The sequence below is a fragment of the Nothobranchius furzeri genome, chromosome 4, assembly GCF_043380555.1.
Source record: "Nothobranchius furzeri strain GRZ-AD chromosome 4, NfurGRZ-RIMD1, whole genome shotgun sequence".
Taxonomy (NCBI): domain Eukaryota; kingdom Metazoa; phylum Chordata; class Actinopteri; order Cyprinodontiformes; family Nothobranchiidae; genus Nothobranchius; species Nothobranchius furzeri.
Genome location: NC_091744.1, coordinates 12,899,917 through 12,920,956, shown reverse-complemented (window position 1 = coordinate 12,920,956; position 21,040 = coordinate 12,899,917). Strand labels below are relative to the sequence as shown.

The 21,040-nt window shown below is 42.5% G+C and overlaps 1 protein-coding gene across 1 annotated transcript in view; it reads right to left on the bottom strand.

The window, feature by feature from the left end:
* The window catches only part of LOC129159787 (spectrin alpha chain, non-erythrocytic 1-like), a 175,444-nt gene that overhangs the window by 87,383 nt on the left and 67,021 nt on the right, over nucleotides 1–21,040 (bottom strand). The window lies entirely within an intron of this gene.

Here is a 21,040-nt window from a genome sequence, read left to right as displayed (position 1 = left end):
GAATGTTGTAAACCAGTACCTCATCGGCTGACCGCTTGCCAATGTAAATTCCCGGTTGTTCACCCCTCAGTCCTGCTCACATTTCATAAAGAGAAACCGATTAAGGAAAAAACCTTTAAACTAAAGCAAAGCCAGATCACTCACCACTTAGCTACACCCACGTCTGCACCCAAAGCGAGGCTTTCGACTTTTGCGGCTAGACCCCAGCTGCCCTAATTATAGCAGCCCTCTAACTACACACCTGGCCTCTCCTGTGTCAGCGGCATGACACGTACAACCAGAATTACTTCCGGGAACTAAGGTGACCCGGTTACACTGGGCAAACAACACTAAGATTAATAAACAAAGAGGTCATCCAACACGTGGGTAAATAACAATAAACAACTAAACACAAAGCGCCGGGACTAAACCGGGTAAAAGGAAGGAATTTGGAGGAACACCAAAAACTCCACCAAAAGGGTGAGCTGAACTCTTTTACGAGTATGCTAGTGAAACACAACCAAGCTTGATATTTCGAGGAAGGATAATCTAACCACATAGGTATCAAACGAGACTTTAACGTCAGGTTTTCTAGGAAGGAAAAAGAGGAACACTCGCTCTAACACCAGGCCTCTTCTAAGCTTCCCTCCTCGAATGTCAGAAGGAGCTGCCTTTTAACAGGGAGCGCACTGATTGAAATGAGCTGCACCTGGCTCCGTTAGAGCCAGGAGAGCAAGATGTAGCGATGAGGCCACCTTGTGGCCACCAAAATAGACAGCGTCTGTTACACCCCACTACAATGACCTTATCAGTATGTAGCACCAAATCAGATAAAAAATCAGAGATCTGATCCAAAAACTCAGAGTAAGGGCCTGGTGGACGATATAAAACTACAAACAAGAGTGGTTTTACAGTTTTGCAATCTGGATTAGGAAAACTAAGAATAAGATGTTCGAACGAACTGTAGCTATTAATTGGTAAGGGACTGATTAATAAGTCCGAATGAAAACTGGTTGCTACCCCTCCTCCTCGCCCTGTACTTCGAGCAATATGATGATTTAAATAATTTGAAGGAGTCAACTCGTTTAAGCTAACATAGTCCTCTTGCTGCAGCCAGGATTCTGTGAGAGAGAGCAAAGAGATCTGATTATCACAAATCAAGTCATTAACTAACAAAGTCTTAGAAAAAATGGATCTAATGTTCAACAACCCACATTTAATTTTTCTAGTTTTCTGCTCGGTTGAATTTGTTCTAATATTTATGAGATTTCCATGATTTGCTTTATTAAGCCTGATATTCTATCTGTGTGATTTTGGCCGTGGGCAGGACACTGTCTCTATGGGGTAGTGGGTGGGTAACAGTACAGAAGCTGCAGAGGGGTGGGTTAAACTACGACTCTGCTTCCTGGTCTGGACCCTGGGTAGTCATGGAGGACTAATAAAACTGGCCATGTTCCTAGAAAGAAGAGCTGCTCCATCGAAAGAGGGATGGATGCCGTCTCCCCGCATCAGACCAGGTTTTCCCCAAAAAGTTTTCCAATTATCAATGTAGCCCACGTTGTTTTCAGGACACCACCTAGACAGCCAGCAGTTGAAGGACAGCGTGCGGCTAAACATGACGTCACTGGTCCGATCAGGCAGGGGGCCAGAGAAAATTACGAAGTCCGACATTGCTTTGGCAAACTTGCACACCGAAGCAACATTAATTTTACTGACCTCCGATTGGCGTAACCGGGTGTCGTTACCGCCAGCGTGGATAACAATCTTACTGTATTTACGCATATCCTTAGTCAGCAGTTTCAGATAAGATTTAATGTCGCCCGCTCTGGCCCCAGGTAAACATTTAACTATGGTTGCTGGAGTCTCTAATGCCACGTTTCTGACTATGGAGCTGCCAATGATCAGAGTCGGCTTGTCAGTGGGTGCGTCACTGAGCGGGGAAAATCTATTAGAAACGTGGACGGGTTGGTGGTGGCCCACAGGCTGAGTTCTATGCTTCCTGCGTACCGTCACCCAGCCGGCCTGAAGTCCCGGCTGCTTGGGTTCTGCTGGAGGGTCGTTACGGGATGGTTCTGAGCTAGTTAGCCCCGCGCTAGCTAAGTAGCTACGGCTGTTTACGGGCTTTTCAACAGCGCAGAGCCGGGACTCCAATTCCGACACCCTCGCCTCCAAAGCTACAAAAATGCTACATTTATTACACGTACCATTATCGCTAAAGGAGGCAGAGGAGTAACTAAAAATCTGACACAGAGAGGAAGAGATAGGCGACGGAGAAGCAGAGACAGAAGTAACTTTGTTTGCTTGTAGAGTTGTTTTATTTATTATTATGTGAACATGATCAACATGTGTTTGTTGTTGTTCAGGCAGGCCACAGGCCACAGCAAGCATTTAACAAATCCTAGTTTGAATCAGTAAAAAACGATTCAAGGAATTTTTTCAAACCATTTGAATATTCGTTTCAATATTTCAGCCCTATTAGCTCTGTTAGCAAATAGTTGACCGAATTTAACTGTTAAAACCCCAGTTAACTGGTTTAAAAAATTGAAAACATGCATCATGAGAGCGTACATACCTTTATCTTTATCACTTTATGTGACCACAAAATCATTGTTTTTCCTTTTTTATTTGGTCATTTCACACAATTCAGAAAAACCTGAAAGAATGATAGGCCTGTGTTTATGATATTATGAATGAAATGTGCGTTAAATAGAAGAACATCAAGATGTGATTGACTATAGCCATGTTACAGTTGATTCAGCCTCTACCTGCTCATTTCATTTGGGAAAGACCCAGAGGTGAATTCTCCCGCCGCACCCCTCCCCTTCCTCTTCTTCATACACGCACGGTACACGTGAACATTCTCAGTCAGCAGGAGCGCCTGCAGCTGCAGGGGGCGCCAACTTGCCGTTTCCAATCCAGACACTGTGATATGACAGATAATAGAACACCTCGGTGCGGCGCAGATTTATTTTTTTATTTTTTACTCAGCGCTTGTGCGCCCCTTTTGTGTCATGAAAAAATGCCGCCCCGGGCAACTGCCCTGTCTGCCCGTGCCGAAAACCGCTACTGGGCACAACAGTGATTTCAAAAATATATTTCTTCACATTTCAAGGCTTTATATAGCCCATCCAATCAACATTAAAACAGGCGCTCCTAAAGCGCCCTCTAGTGTTTGGTTAGTAAAATTGCCTTTAATCAACTTAACCTCCTTCTCGTCTTCCTCTTTTATCACCATTATTTCTAAATTTGGTGTTTATTCTGCAAATCTCCGTGCCTTCGTATTTATCTATTCCTGTTGTTTAACAGCTTCATGATTTCTTTGTCAACACCCCTTTGTGTCAGTGATGTCCGAGTGATTTAACCCTAAAAGTTAACCCCCAAATGTCTGCAACCTTCTGTAACTACTGCAAAGCCTTGTATGAGCTAATATAAATACATAAAATAACAGAAAAATCTGATAAGCTGTAATAAGTTGGCTTCACTCCTCCCGACGCCCCCAGTTTTCAGTGTTTTCCCTTCATATAAGCCAAGACGGTGGATCAGCCACCGTCTTTGTTTTATGCTCTTTAAAACAAAGATATTTGAAAGACAGATAGTTCTATGTGAATAATAATAACTATGATGATAATCAAGAGGAATCTAAATGTTGAGTTGAAATGATCTGAGCCTGTACATTTCTGTTGGAGTTCTGGATGTGTTGTGACGGCTGTTGTTCCACGGTCAGGTTTAGGTTGCGTTTCTGCTGTGACGATACATTCCTGTACAGTTGTGATTAGAATAAATGTATAAATTAAACCTCGCTTTGCCTTTTTAATGCTTCATGTACGGCAATGTGCATTTTGTCTTGGGGCTGATTGGAGAACTGTAAAGGACTTCCTGCTACAAAAGCACATGTTAAAGGGGACGTGTTGCGACTATATTTTTAAAGTTAGAACAATTTTGTGGTCTATACAAAACAGGAAAATGCAATCTCACCAGCTCTTTGACATTTTCAGTACCTTTCAGAATGAGTCGTTTCATTGGGGGCTCGTTAAAGTTGCTGCTGGACACGCCCACCCATCCCCTGATTGGCTCAGCTTTTATCACAGTAAAAACTGAGAATTACTGATCACATTTCTGCTTTGTCTGCCAACAGCGTTATAGTTAAATCAGTGTATCACATCCAAATGATTCAAATCCAGAAAAGACTTTGGGTGTGTCCTATATGCACCCATATATTTATTCACTTACAGAATAAAGCTTGTTGAGATAAAACATCCTCCTACTAAAGCTAAGTAGTTGAGAGAATTGAGAACAAAATGAAAACAATGTATAAATATAAACAAAAACTTGTCACACCAAGTGTCATGTTAGGGGGGAAGGTGTCTGACCCACCACATGCAGAATCATTCACAGAGTCTGAGTATGGTATAAAAAAGAAAGTTTATAAAACGTGAACTAAAAGCGCAGCAGGAAAATCCAGCTGGGGCTCCGGGGGGTTATCTAGAGACGGGGGAAGAGTTAGTGGATGTTGAGGATCCGGACAAATGAGGTACAGGTCGAGACTTACAGTTTGTGATCCAGGGGAAACCAGAGAAGAGTTGTTCTGGGGGGGTAGTCCGTGAGGAGTGGGAGACAGAGACACACGCTGGATCACAGGAGACTGGGTTTCCAGGTTGCTGGAGGACTGGAGGAGCTGAGCACGGAATAGGGAGCAGGATCCGGTAAGGTAAGGTCAGTATGGAGCGGACAGCCAGGGAGCGGCTGGGAGACAGCGGGACTGGTCCGGTAGGTTGCAGGACGGTGTGAAAGGTGGTGGTGGAAATCTGGAGAAGAGGCAGCTTACAAAAATCAGGCAAGCTTGGAAAAACACACAGGAACCAGCAATCTGGCTAGAAGTACGACTTGGACGATATCTATTCGGATTACTCAGTAATCAGGCTCTGGAGTCATAAGAGAGGATTATAAGACACCTTTCGTCAAACATTTTGACAGGTCTATTGTTCTTTGACCTTTCATTCCTATTGTTCATTTGACCCTTGACCTTGCCCCCCCTTCCTATCATTAATCAAATGGACAGGTGTATTGTTCAATCTTTCCCCCCCTTCCGTATCATTAATCAAATGGACATGTGTATTGTTGATCGTCCAGATGGTTTAGACCCCCCACGCCGCATCATCAATGGCGTATTGTTGAACGTGTCCAGATGGTCTAGACCCCCCACGCCGCATCATCAATGGCGTATTGTTGAGCGTCCATGATATCCCACGTCATAGGCTAATGTGTGTAATGGTGTGTGGTTTCTTTTTTGTGATAGCCCATCGGTTCCCACAGCCCCTCCCTTCTGAGTGTAATCCTATTGTGTTTAACTCTTTAAAAGCTCAGATCTGTCCGAATGGTGAAAAGCCGAGCTCTAAGAAAAAATGATGAACCACGAGGAGCTGAATGAAGCACCAGGCCGCGCTGAAGAAGTGTCTACTACATCAGACGCTTCAACTTCAACTCAAAAAGTGAAAGAAGAGAGCGTGGATATACCGCTGTCAAAAACCATGCTTTGTGAAAAATCCATCGCTATACATCAGATGCCGGCTGGAATTGGTGCCCCCCGCAAATCTACATTTTACATCTGCAGAGTGCAGGTTCCTCCTTTCGGCGGTAAAGAGATCTTGGAGCAAATATGGCAGTTGGAACCTTATGGCTATAGCGGTAGTTTTGGATACCGGTTCAGCTACGACACTAAGGAACTGTGTTTAATCCAAGATGTGGCTGAGGGCGAACCTCTTAAATCCTATTTATCAAACTCACCAGCGGTTCTCTCCTACAACGATTGGGCTGTGCTCAGGCTGGCTGTTCCACGCAAGGTGCACAGAGATGATCCTGAGAGACCTCGTCCGCCAGTCAATCGCAGCGGGCCGCAAGCTCTTCCAACGTTGGATGAAATCCAGAACGCTGTGACAGCATTCAGCGCTTCATGGGAGGGGGAAGAGGATGCTGATGGAGAGTGGATGTTCAAGGCCTCGGTCCGTGTGAGAGGATTTGAGCTCTTTTTTGTGCTGGAGAATGTGCATTCTGTATGCGGAATTTACCGCCTTCTACAGGTTGTACCTTTCGAAGCCTGGTGTGAAAAAATAAATGAAGTGGAGGATCGTATTACTTCATTTTTTCGTACCAGCCGCTGTTGGAACGACATTCTGACAGTGCGAAAAAAGCTGGAGTTCTAAGACCTGCCTTAGGAGGAGGAGGAGGAGGTTGCATCATCATACCACGCCCCCCATCCAGCACTAGTTATAAAGAGCTTACAGTTAGAAACCATTTCATCCAGACGATCTAAGCATCAGCATGACGGGGTTCTACAATCAGACGACCCTTAAAGACCTTTGGAGCCCACCACCGAGCTGGGTACTAACGGATTCATCACCACCGAGATACAACACCAGTCCGAGGTCCAGATCGCTACCATCACCACCACCGCCGAGATACAACGGCAGTCCGAGGCCCGCATCGGCCCCATCGTGTTTTCCAGAGGATAACCTACCACGACTCCCCACCATCATGGAGGTTCCGGAGAACGTACCATTCAGGCCCTGGGTCGATGGGGCTGATCCACCTTTGGTGACATCAAACCCTGAGCCGCCGCCAGGTCATGAGGAGGAGGAGGATGTGCAACCCCTCGACATCCAGAGCACCGATGAGGAGCCTCACCGTCTGCCTGACTGGGTGTTTTCAGAAGACAAAGTAGACCGTGTGAAAATGGGTCTTCTTCACTTGGTCAACATGGCGATCAAAGCTCACTTACCAACCATCTGCCACGGATGCAAGATCGATCACCCCAGTCAACGGCAACACGAATGTCTTTACGTAGCTGAAAATGAATTATTTTACGATTTTCACTTTACGGACATTATTCGCAGGGTTTTAACACCTAAACTGATTCCGGCTCTTCAAAGTTTTCTCAGTCTGCACGGCTTCCAGCCTCTGGACACTGAGATTCTGTTCACCATGGCTGTGACGCAGCTGCACGGATTCAGGGCTGTGATGCCCATTCACAAAGACATTTTTCCGGTGTACGATCGCCTGTCCAAAGCTGACCTGGACGCGCTGTCCGGGGTGGTGATGGAGTGAGCGAGCTGCGGAGGGGCTCTTCTACAACTTTATTATTATATTTGACGACAGTATGATTAGATTTTAGCTCTGACGGTAGCGTCATTAGATTTTAGTTCTGATTAGACTGTGTGATTTTATTCATTATATTTGACGACTGTTTTTAGTTCTGACTAGTGTTTAGATTATATTTGTAGACTGTGTGATTTTATTCACTATATTTGACGGCTGTTTTTTACAGTATGATTAGACTGTGTGATTATATTTGATGACTGCTGTTTTTTACAGTATGATTAGATTGTGTGTACAATTTATGAAATAAAAAGAACTAATGAAAACAAATGTGCATCATTTTTGCCAACCATTCATCAGAGATGGAGGAGGTGATGAAAAAGGTTTATTTTACACCAGAACATCAGGGTAGTTACGGTGGTGTGGAAAGGTTTAGAACCGGTTTACAACAAGATATTGGGGAGAAAGTTTCATCGGATAAGGCTCGCGATTTTCTCTCAGAACAAGACGCCTATACACTTCACAAACCTGCAAGAGTTCATTTTCCGAGAAATAAGGTTTTTGTCTCAGGGCCGCTAAAACAGTTTCAAGCTGACTTATGCGACATGCAGGCCTTGTCAAAATCAAACGACGGCTTCAATTACCTATTAACCGTCATAGATGTATTTTCAAAGAAAGCCTATGTACGAGCCCTGAAAAACAAATCGGGGAAAGATGTTACAGAAGCTTTTGCTTCAGTTTTGAAAGACAGCGGTGTCCCTAAAAAATTGCAAACGGATTCCGGTAAAGAATTTTTTAATAAGAAATTTGAAGCCCTCATGAAGAAACATGAAATTGTGCATTTTGCCACAGCCAGCAGCGTAAAGGCCAGCGTTGTGGAGAGATTTAACAGGACTCTAAAAGGTAGAATGTGGAGATATTTCACAGCCAAAAACACCCATCGCTACATAGATGTAATTCAAGATTTGGTGAAAGGTTATAATCATAGCTACCACACTTCTATCAAAATGGCCCCCTTTGAAGTTAACACGGAAAATCAATGGCAAGTGTTTCGCAACCTTTACGGGACCACCGCACCGAAGCCTGCAAAGAAAATGAAGTTTAACAGGGGTGACGTTGTGAGAATTTCCAAACTCAGAGGTGTTTTTGATAAAAAAATATGAGCAGAGTTTCACGCACGAGCTGTTCACAGTAGACCAGTGTCTTCATCGAGCACCGCCGGTTTATAAACTCAAAGATTTTGATGGGGAAAAAATTGAAGGGTCATTTTATGAACCCGAATTGCAGAAAGTAAACTTATCGACCGAACGATCCTTCCACGTTGAAAAATTTTAAAGCGCAGAACTTACAGAGGCCAGAAGCAAGTGTTTGTTAAATGGCTTGGATGGCCTCAAAAATTTTCCAGTTGGATTAAAGCCTCAGACCTGCACGACGTTTAAAAAACAGATACAATAAAAAAATGGATCTGAGACAAGAGGAGGGTTTTTATATCACATTGCCCTCTAACGCCAGTAACGAGGTGTTTAAAAATAACACGATTGCCAGTTACAGAACCGATCTAGCCCGTCACATCAATCTCAATGGCAGGTGGCAAGTGGGACTGTCTGAAATCACTTACGTACACTCGTGGTTTAATTTACCGAACGATCGTGCGTTTGTTGAATGGCGACGAGTGAAAGAACCTAAGAAAATCAACAGAGCTCCGATTACTCCCGGATATTATAAAGCTATCCAAACACTTAGAATGGAATGTGAGACTGCTATGAGAAAGATTGATCCTGATTTCTATCTCATTCACAGATTCCCCGACCCCATTCTCAAATATCAGATCGGTGATGAAATAGAATTTAGATTTTTAGCGCCTCTGGCCTATCTGTTAGGTTTCAACGCGGGTGAGTGGTTGACGCCTGAAGGTACTTCAGGCTTCGATGAACCTATCAAATCGGCGCCTCACCCACCCGATTTAACAGGCGGTCTATATCAATTTTACTGCTACACGGATGTCGTGACCGAGCAGTTGGTCGGGGACGTCTTTGCGCCTTTATTACGTACGGTGAAAGTTGAAGGGACCTTCGGTCACACGGTCACTCATGTGTTTAATCCTGTGGATTACATCAGCGTTTCTACGAATCATATAGAAAGCATTCATATCGAAATAAAATCTGATCAGAATGAGCCGATTCACTTCTTATACGGAAAAACAACGGTGAGGCTTCATTTCAGGCCCGCACATCAGAGAAATACAATAATATAACGCTCGTGAAACAGGGCGAGAGAGTCAGTTACACTCGTACGTCTTGCAGACATGATTTATCACCTGCAGAGAAACGATCCCAACCGTTTTATCAATTATTACGTCACTCAGGCCGGTCATGGTTTACCAGGTTTTAGCGGTGTTCCTTATATGTACGGACGTGGCTTTGGATCGATATTTTCAAGACTGTTTCGATTCATATCACCTTTTGTTAAAAAAGGATTTGCTCTGGCTAAACCGCATCTCAAAAAGGCCGCTACAGGAATCATGTCAGATGTGTTGACGAGAGCCGTCGGTAAAATCAATGACCCTAATGCCCAAGAGGGGTCAGGCCTCATGGTTCTGTCGAGGCGTGTTCGCAAAAGACCCCCCGGCAGGCGTTTAAAGACATCTACATCACGAAGCGACCGACGCATCAAACCTCCAGTTACAAAACGCAAGCAAAAGAGGAAGAAGTCTCGCCAGACGGGCTCTGATATTTTTTAATCATGTCACTGCTCCACAGCAAATCGTCAGAATGTACGCTGAGTGAACTGGATCTCTTCACCGTACCCATGACTCAGTTGTCTATCGAAGATAAGATCTACAGCGAAATTTTACCCATAGCGGCCCTGACGGACGGCGGGCCTGTAGAATTTTTTGTCCCCGGAGATGGAGAAAAATATTTGGATTTAAACGACACTCTTCTATTTTTGCGGGTGAAAATTACAAACGATGACGGCAGCCCGCTAGATGATGGTGCTGCCACCGGTCTGATTAATTACCCGTTAAACACGATTTTCTCACAATGTGACGTGGTTCTCGGCGATCGTCTGATTTCACAGTCCAGCGCCACGCACCCCTACAGAGCGATCATCGAAACCCTGCTGAACTTTTCTGAAGCGAGTTTGAATTCCCAATTCAGCGCGGGATTGTTCTTCAAAGACACCGCAGGCGCGCACGATTCCACCGTTGTAATTAACGGACGCAATTTAGGCCTTAATCAACGAGCGACTTTTACAGAAAACTCCAGAGAAGTGGATCTGATAGGACCCCTGCATTCTGATATATTTTTCTGTGAAAGACTTCTTTTAAATTCCGTCGATCTCAGAATTAAACTGACACGCGCGTGTGATGCGTTTTGTCTGATGGGGGCGCGTGATTCCACCTACAAGCTGAAACTCCTGGGTGCATCGCTTTTTGTGAAGAAAGTTAATATTTCACCCGCCGTACGTTTGGGTCACGAGTCTGCTTTACTAAAAGCAAACGCCATGTACCCGCTCTCACGCGTGACCGTCAAAACTTATTCCATTCCACAAAATTCGAGGATATGTAATCTGGAGAACCTCTTTCTCGGCGCCATTCCTAAATATATCGTTTTAGGATTAGTGGATCACGAAGCTTACACAGGACGTCGAGATCTTTCGCCTTTTAATTTTCGCCACATGAATGTGGAATATCTGGCGTTGTCCAGAGACGGAAAACAGATTCCATCGAAAGCCTTTCAACCTACTTTTTACCAGGGAACATCGGTCAGAGAATTTTATAATCTGTTTACAGCCACTTCAAGACAATTGAAAGATTTGCCTCTATCGATTAATAAGTTGGAATATCAACAGGGGTATACACTCTTTGCCTTTAATCTGAACACAGCGGATGACTCGGAGGCGCTTTCAACCGTTTCCACCGGCAACCTGAGGATGGAGATGCGCTTTGGAGAACCTCTGAGAGCCACGGCTACACTCATTGTGTATGCGTGTTACGACTCCATTCTGGAGATAAACTCAAAGAGAGAGGTATTGGTGGATTATTATTAATGGATAATCACGAATTGGACGGGATATTATCGAACCTGCTGGGAGATTATTTTGGTGGCGTGTACGCGTCTGATCAGCTGTCTACCGTCCCAAAAAACATTCGACTACCGGCCTACTTTGTGGTAAACACTCATCCTGTCCATTTACCCGGTGAACACTGGTTGGCGCTAGCTGTGGAACAAAATGGCCTCGGGACATTTTTTGACTCTTACGGTCTATCGCCTGAATTTAAATATTACCCTGAAAACATCCTGAATTTTCTAACAGAACGTTGTTCACGAATACAATATCAGGATCGTCAGCTACAGAGTTTTGCATCCGACCGTTGTGGCCAGCATTGTGTTTTTTTCCTGTGTCATAAGGCTTGTGGACTTTCTCTGAAACAAATTATGTCTAAATATCATAAAAATGTAGATAAAAATGATGCTATGGTTTATCATTTTGTTAAAAAATTTTCAAATTGCATCAAACGTCATGATGTTTACTACACACAGGTGAATTGTACTCTTGAAATGTTTAAAGAATGTCACGGACTGTGAAATTTGTTTTGAATAAAGTTTTATTGAACAAACAAGAGAGTTAAGGTGTAAAGCTGATCCATTTCTTCAAAGTGGGGACATCGCTCCAGCTTGGTGATAAAATGATATTTCTCCTCGGTTTTTTCTTTTTTTTCTTCAAAACGTCTTCAGAATCCGGAAGTACAACCCCTCCGTTCCTGAGTTGCGTAATCTGACGTTTCGCTAGCGGATTGGACACGATAGATAAGGGTACATTTTTTTCTACTAGAGTTTTTAGGAAAGGAGTCCAACCCGTCGGTTCTGATTGTGTATGTTTTTTTAACGGGTTGCTGATGCTTTTAATCAAGTCAAGGATGTGTGATCCTTTCTGCACATCGCCTTTATATTTAAATTCCCCCGTCGGAGTCCAGTTTAATCGTGTCATTTTCAGCAGGTACTCGGCGTTTTTTCTTCCGCGTACAGGAAGATTCTGTAGCGTTTCATTAATGAGTGTGTCAGCTGCTGTTTCTACAGCTGACGTAGGCTCAGCCGTCACAGTGGGCGGTTCAGTGGGAGGTGCACTTTCGTGTAGACCGGCTCTCATCAACTTCAGATAACGCTGTAACAGCGCATTGTATTTTTTAATTTTCTCATACGGCGTTAATCCCGTCTCCTGCATAATTAATTTCATTTCAGAGTCAAGATTCTCTTCAGCCACGTCCCGTATCGTAGGTTTAACAAGCTGACGTAATTGTTGGGGGGTCACCATAAACATTTTTTGAGAAGCCATCGTTTATTTCCTTATTAAGCCACCTATCAGTTCGCCGATCAGAGGCGCAGCGGCTGCTAAGAGTATGGGTAGAAATCCACCTTTCTGACCGACTAAAAGCTTCTTTTTTTTAAAAAGGCTAGTTTTGTTATGAGTCAACTGTCTGAGCAATTCTTTGCTTTTAGACAACTTTCGAAATTGTCGCGGCGATAGACGTATATTTCCTTTGATCACGTTTAAAGCTATTTCGCATAAAGCCTTCAGAACGTCATCGGAGCACCCTTTTAAAAACTCCTGACGTTGGCGAGGTTTCATACGTGACAAAGCACGTAGAATCTTGGCGTTGCGTTTTATACGGGCTGACATGGCTCTGTTTTAGACAAATACACCGCGGTGAGTTGATCCGGAAGTAAACCCGTACGGAGACGGAAAGAGTCTGGCGTTTCCGCTTTTAAATCCACAATTAAATAACCGTACGGTTCTGACGTAGCGTCTTGAAAACTCTCCATGAAATATCTTTTTTGGTTAGGATATATTTGATTTGCTAAAACATTAATTTGCAATTTGTCTCGAGGGTTTTTAAACAAAATCAAATAATTGGTGTTTAAGCTGATGGAACGACTATGTTTTCCTTGATGAAAAACATTTTGAGTGATTAAAATGACGCTCATATTTCTGTGATGTCTCAGCTGGGTAAATAATTTTAGCACTCCAGGATGGCTGGACGTTTGAGACATCATGTCATCCAAGATCACCAAGTGGTTTTGACCCGATGGAAATAAATCATCATCCTCGAATGAAAGCGGGAGACCTTGAACGAATCGAATACTTTTATTACAAAGATCATCATACATAGGTTGATAAGATGTAAAAAACCACACAATGTTTTTTGGCATTTCAGTTAAACATTGCATACAATTTTCCAAAATACTTTTTACAAAAAAGGTTTTTCCACAGCCTGACGGACCAGCAATTTGTACACTGAATGGAGACTTTAGTCTAGCGTCAAAATCAGTTTCCATTTTTAATACCCAAATGGTTCTGTACAGCCGTCAGCAAATAACCTCCGCTTATCAAAAATCACACGAAACCTTTTCACAAATGAAACATTCGCGAGAGTGAGACCTTTTTTATCCCTCTTGATGACATCCTGTTGAGTTTGCAAAAATCTTCCCCTTTCTCCAGCCACGTACCCCTCAACCAGCAGCGCTAAGCTGTCAAAATTGATGTGATCAGATGAAATGAATGACTGTGTGATACCCTTAGCCTTTATCACCACCTGCTGGCGGTCCCGGGTTTTGTAAGCATACGTTTTTGGACCGGCTGATGAAAATTCCGTGATGGAATCACCTCCAAGTTCGTCAGTTAGATCCCCCAGCAGCGGTCCTGTTGGTAAAACACACTCATTCTCTTTGACAGAATAAATTATAGAATCTGTATCGTAATAAATGACGCGATTTCCCAGTTTGTTCAACGCATTTAATAATTTCAATCTGGCATAAGTTGTGGTGAATGCAGCTATAAAAATGTTGTTGCTTCTGCCAGGAGTCGTTAGGCATTTTTCTGCCAAACTGTGTTGCACCAGAACAGCTCCTGAAGTGAGAAAACTGAAGAATTTAACATTGTATCTCCCTGAAAACAGAATGTCAAAAAATTCATCAGGTTTTTGAACAAATGTGGTTTGTACAAGATCATCTCTTTGGCCAAACTTTCCCCAGAGTGAATTGAGACATAATTTTGAAATGGCACGCTTAGCAGGATTGTGCTGAATCTTGGACGCATCTAATAGTATTCCCTGACGAAGTTGGTAGTCCTGAATGTATTTTCTTTTCGACTCATCATCAATCAATCCTTCAGGAAAACCAGACGCTTGTTGTTTCTGCTTCAAAAACGTGTTAATGTAACCCGCGAACACATCTTTACTGCTTTTCTCAAAATCCCAGACTTCAATCATTTTCACCAGACTGTAACCTGAATCCAAAGCGTAATTGAGCTCTACACTCACCCAAACGCCCGTCAAAGCACGTTGAGACGCGCTGTGTGAACAAGAATCAGATTGATTATTCATTTCAGCGCATGTGCGACACAGTGTAAAAACGAGTTTACCTTTGGATGTTTTAAAAGGCAGAACAGGGAAAAACAGTTTTCTGGGTGGCAAAACGACAGCTTTAATCAAGCCAAAATAGTGACTCGGATCTCTGAAATTTTTAACATGAATTTTGGGATGGCCTATGGGGTAAGCCTGTGTGGCATTTACATAAGGGTACAGGCTCGTAAAATCCACATAGTGGATTTTTTCACCGCTCTGAGCAGAATGCCTCAGCCGAACCGGACAAGTTCTGCCACCATACAGGGCTTCACGAGGTAAAAGAGGAGCGGGCGGGGGGTCAAATCTTGAGACAAACTGTTTCACGTCCGGATCAGTTTTTACCATCTCCTGCCAATCATGTTCCCAAATGACATTCATTTTTAATCGATGCACAGTTTCCAACGACTGAAGCTTTTCGACGGTTTTGTCATAAATTTCACCAAAAGTGATTTTTCTCAGAGGACATATGGATGACTGTAAGAAACATTTTGGACAGCCGTGGAAAAAACAACCCATATACTCAAACCCTTGTTCGACGCCTGAAATCACAGCATATCCGTCGAGATAAAAATCTCCCACTTTATACTCCCCCAAAGGCGTTAAAGCGTGTTGAATGTCTACATTTTGACTGTGTGAAACCCATTCCAACCACACGATGCTTGAACTTGAAAATGGTTTTTGTTGCGGTCGATAACCGAGCGGACAAGGAATGGCCAATGTGTCTGGTTTTAGGAATTTTGATCTAAACACGCGCATGCAAGCTGAAGCGATCGTGACAGATTTCAGCGGGTCGATACCTGTTTCATTAAAAAACTCCTCTCTGAAAATACCGCATGCTTTACGCAGAATTTCCACATCGTTTCTACAATAAAACACGGCCTCCTTTCTGAAATCAAACAGCTGCTGTTTAGACACATCGGTGTACCATTCTAAAAATATTTTTTTATGCTCCGGAGACATTTGTTCAAACCCATAATGGCTGACATCTGGGTAAGGTCCTTTATAATTCAGATGTTCAAGCGATGAAAATCTGTGAGGAAAATAACCTTTAGTTTTATCTGTAAAGCCCAAAGCAGCTGGAAGGTTGGCTAATTTCATCATGAGAAAACTTAAGGAATCAATGAATCTCAACCCGAAATCTGGATCGTGAAAACTCAGGATTTTACAGCCTTGCATGAGTATATTTTTGGGAACAATTTTTAATTGACACATAGCGCTCAGAATTATATAAGCATCAAATCCACGCGCATTGTGTGCAACAAATGTATAATTGCTGAATTTAGGACGACGCATCTGCATAATAAAATCTTTAATGCAATCTAAACCAAATTTCTCCCAAACGTCGCCTGAATCGGATTTTGCACAGATTAAAAAAGGTGTATGCACACCGTTCTGATCCGTAAACGTTTCAGTGTCGTAATAAATAACCTTTTCCGTTAAACCGTCATCTTTTTTTTCAAGCTGAATAAAACAGCGATGATCGTCCGTGACCACCGACTGTTTGCAAACGATGCATTTGGTCGCTGAGCAGACGTGCTGTGAACCATTTCCACCCATGGCGATGTAATAAGTTTGTTTACAAATGGTGCATTTTTTAAACATTTCGCAAGGAGAAACTAACCTGTTTGCTTGAGGCCTGAAAACAGGTGTTTTGTGAGTTTGAAAACATATTACATTTTGGCATATTCGATTACAATCAGAACATGTGATGAGAGACGTTTCTGTTCGTTTGCATAAATCGGTATTACACACGCGACAGAACCATTTACAATGATGTCCGTTTATGTTATTATAAGCGGAAAAGCACCATGAACAAAAATATTTGGCTCCTAAGAAACCTTTAATATTTTTTATGCCGTAATAATGTTGATTGAGTAGCAAAATGAACAACGGATTTGTTCGATCGCTAAAATCTGTTTCAAATTTAGAAATGATTCTGTCGGATCTGTAAAAAATGATTATTTTTCTTTGAACAATATTTTCAAATTGAATCACGTCGCTAAATGAAACGGTTGATTGCTCCTGAAGCCCTGCCTGTTGATGAATATTTTTAGCCACATTCAATAATTCTGTATCTCTCGCTGAGGGATTTAACAGGCCGGCTATGCTTAGCGCAAAACACAACGGCTGATTGGCCTCTGGAGGGCAAATGAGATGGTTTCGTTTTTTATTGACTAATTCGTGATCCAGAATGGTTTCGATTTTTCGTTTTCCGCCGCCGGACGGGTTATTTATCACTTGCAGTCTGAAATTAAATTCGTTGTCGGCCTCTAATGCTTCATTTGATTGGACTAACAGATCCAGTAAATACTGAAGCTGATTTAACATATTTGATCCGTCATAATTAAAATTAACGTGGTGCGTCGTGTGTAAAGTATTAATTTCAAACTGGACTCTATCGTTGGGACGCGCGATCTGGCTTCCTCTTTCAGCAAACCTGTTTAATATTTCCATCAGATTAATATAAAACTCGGCTGGGTCGTTGATTGCTTGAAAAGACACTCTCTCTCTAATTTCACGCTGGTTAAAAGCTGCGTTTACGCTCCCTCCGATCTGCCGGTGTTCTATTTGTCTCAATATTTCGTTTATTGCTTCTGATGAAGGCTCATCTGAATTTGCTAGAAATTGATCGATCTCGTTTACGCGCTGCTGGTGTTCTATTTGTCTCAAAATTTCGTTTATTGCTTCTGATGAAGGCGAATCTGAATTTGCTAGAATTTGATCGACCTCGTTTACGTGCTGCTGGTGTTCTATTTGTCTCAATATTTCGTTTATTGCTTCTGATGAAGGCGAATCTGAATTTGCTAGAATTTGATCGACCTCGTTTGAAACGGCTTGGGATGCTAAGATCTCACTATCTGAAGCTAATTCATCTACTTCACTCAGTCCGCTTAAATCAAACCAGTCATTTAACACCAAATTATCGGCCTCATCTGAGGGATTTTGGCTGGCTAAAATTCGATCTAACAAATCTACATTTAATTCACCATCTACTTCAATCAAATCTGAAAGGTCGTCAAACCAATTTTCACTCATGATACAAAAGACATTAATAACCTACTAAAAATGAAGAAAAAATCTGCGTCCTCCTTTTACAGAGCCAGCACTTGTTGGACCACTTCGACCAGGCCTGAGTTGACCTGCAGCAATAAGTAGGCCATTTTCATCCTGTTTAATCTCTGAAGTGGTGAAAGACGGATGTTTTTCTTTTTCTTCAGTCGTTTTTCTGATGAAAAAAATAAATAAAAATAAATAAAATGAACGAGCTTTTAATAAATTATATATAAAATTTAACTTACTCTGTACAGGTGCAGGAGGTGGTGCGTTCTCTTCCTCTTCATCTGAAAGGATAAAAACATCTTTTTTACTTCAAATTTAATATACTATGCGGAGCTTTTTGTGAAACAGCTTACCGGCTGGCTGCTCAGGACCACGTTCAGCGGTTTCAGAGTCGCTGTCGGATTGTTCTGAAAGAATAAAAATAATGAAAAAATATGAACGAATCATCTTTGAAGTAAATAACCACCTTTTTATATATCTCTTACCCTGTGCAGGAGAAGGGGGAGGAGGAGGAGGAGGAGGAGATGGAGGAGGTGTGGGCGGAGATATTGAAGCGGCAGTCGAATGTTGTTCTGAAAGGATAAAAAAACAACGGTAAATGTGTACGAGTCATCTTTGACTTATTAATCAGTTGTTTTTTTATCGTTACCATCCGTCCGCGCATGAGAAGGGGCTGGAGGTGGTGGGGGCTGAGATATTGGGGGTGCGTAGGCCGTCGGACGTTGCTCTGAAGAATAAAAACGATAAATATGAACGACACATCTCTGACTTATTAATCGCTATTTTGTAATCACTTACCAGCTTCGAGGATCGTCTGCGGCGTGACGGTCCTGTAACGAACAGCTTTCACGCTCGCATTCCCGTGTGATCTGACGGTATGGCTGGGCTGATACGAATGTAAGACGGTTCGGCTGGTGGATGGATGCGTGGTTGGGTAAAAGTTATCACTTCCGGGGTAAGGTTGAACCCCCTCCTTTTCTGTAAAATGAGATATTTCTCAGTTGAAGAAAAGAACGTTACGTATATATTTATAAAATCCACTCACTCAGATTCTCGACCGCGCGATTAATTTTAGACAAATCATCCAGGGGGACCGGTACCGGAGTTTTACAAGTTAATTCCTCAATAGGAATTTCTTCCCACTCGCCGTCCGATATGACAATAGCGTCTGAAAATAAAGATGTTAAACCAGAAAGAGAAAAAAAAGATTTGCGTCTTGAGTTAAAAACTTACCCGTCATCTTAGCTTGTTACACCTCAAATCACGACTCCGAAAATGCGCTTTTACATTTTATACAGCTGTTTAAAAAAATCATGAATAGAAAACGGTTGCGATTGGTCGAAAAAAAAAATGTTTATAAACAATACAGAGTCATTTGCTTTGTTGTATAGGTAGACAAATGTATGAATGGTTGTTTAGAGTTGTGTGTGTGTGTGTGTGTGTGTGTGTGTGTGTGTGTGTGTGTGTGTGTGTGTGTGTGTGTGTGTGTGTGTGTGTGTGTGTGTGCTCGTATCCATTGCTTCGTCAAAACTCCCTGGAGCAGAAATAAAAAAACCTTTACGATCCAAAAAATAATACCGGACATTTCTTCCTGAAATCTCATCATGTCTCAATTCGAACGTTGTTTTTAGCAGAGGAAGGCTATATTCAAAACACGTATCCATCGCTTCTTCTTCTTCTTCTTATTCTTTGCTCATGTTTTGGTTAAAATGTAGCAGCTCTTTCACTCGTGTGTAAATCCGTTTACGGCATGCATGTGCCTTAGTTTAACTATTCTGGGAGGTATGTCATTAAAGGTTTGACCAGAGGTACGTCTGCTCTGAGACTTTACTAATCCACCCCTCCCAAAAAACAAACCTCATAAACAGCTTTTTATTTATTTCAGCTGTTATAGGTCCTACAAAATGGATCAAATCTTTTCTCTGAGGCAGGAAGCAATGTGTGTGTGTGTGTGTGTGTGTGTGTGTGTGTGTGTGTGTGTGTGTGTGTGTGTGTGTGTGTGTGTGTGTGTGTGTGTGTGTGTGTGTGTGTGACAGTGAAAACAAAATGTGACTCTAAAGGCAGGAGGCGATGGTTAAGCTTTCACCTAAATAGCTCTTTGAAACAATAGCAAGTCATTTGCTTTTGTGAATTGTTACCATGCCGACTTGGTTAGAATGAACCAGAACTTTGTTTTAAAACTTTCCCGCCACTCTTTCAATTCAACCCACCTGCAAAAAAGTAAGTAATTTGCTTTTTGTGTGTTGTTTCTGTGACGATTTGGTTCAGCCAGATCTTTGTTTTAAAACTTACCGCCACCTGCAGAACAAAAAGGAAGTCATTTGCTTTGTCAGAAGTCGCTGGCCGTGCAAAATTGTTTAGAATGAACTTTAAGAAAGCTCAACAGATCTTAAAAAGCATCACGCTGAGGTAAGGATCAACTTTTGTTCTTATAGGCTTGAGTATGCAGGCTGGTTTACAACAGTACCTTAAATGGTTTAGGATGGTAAACCATTGCTTTTGTGAAGTGATAGAAATGTTTGAATGGTTTAGTCAAAGACAAATGTTTGAATGTAATCCCTTTACTTCTTAGAGAAGTGTGTGTGTGCGTGTGTGTGTGTGTGTGTGTGTGTGTGTGTGTGTGTGTGTGTGTGTGTGTGTGTGTGTGTGTGTGTGTGTGTGTGTGTGTGTGTGTGTGTGTGTGTGTGTGTGTGTGTGCTTACAGCCATTAATTTGATGTGCTGCTGGACAGAGAGTTTTACACAATAGTTTTAGTTCTGGTCAAAAAGTGTCAGTGAGCTGCATGTAAATAACACATTTAAACACAAAATTTAAGACTGAACATACGAAATCCAACGTGAACATCTCAAAGAGAGTATTAATGACATAGACAAATGTGTCACTCTGAAGAGTTTGTGTGTGTTCAGCAAAAGGCTGCAAAAGTTCATGCATTGACTTCAGCTTCTGCCACTCACTCAAGAGCTAGCAGACCATACCATCTTGTCTGCTACTACAAAAACAGATTCTTTAACTTTGAGGAAACGTACAACCATTTCATAGGTACTTGACAGTGTGTGGGGCTGTCATTCACAACAGTTAGGCCGCACTCATCCACTGTCAGTGAGCCATGTCTGTAGGCACCTCTTCAGCGCGGCCTGGTGCTTCATTCAGCTCCTCGTGGTTCATCATTTTTTCTTAGAGCTCGGCTTTTCACCATTCGGACAGATCTGAGCTTTTAAAGAGTTAAACACAATAGGATTACACTCAGAAGGGAGGGGCTGTGGGAACCGATGGGCTATCACAAAAAAGAAACCACACACCATTACACACATTAGCCTATGACGTGGGATATCATGGACGCTCAACAATACGCCATTGATGATGCGGCGTGGGGGGTCTAGCCCATCTGGACACGTTCAACAATACGCCATTGATGATGCGGCGTGGGGGGTCTAGCCCATCTGGACAATTAACAATACACATGTCCATTTGATTAATGATACGGAAGGGGGGGAAAGATTGAAC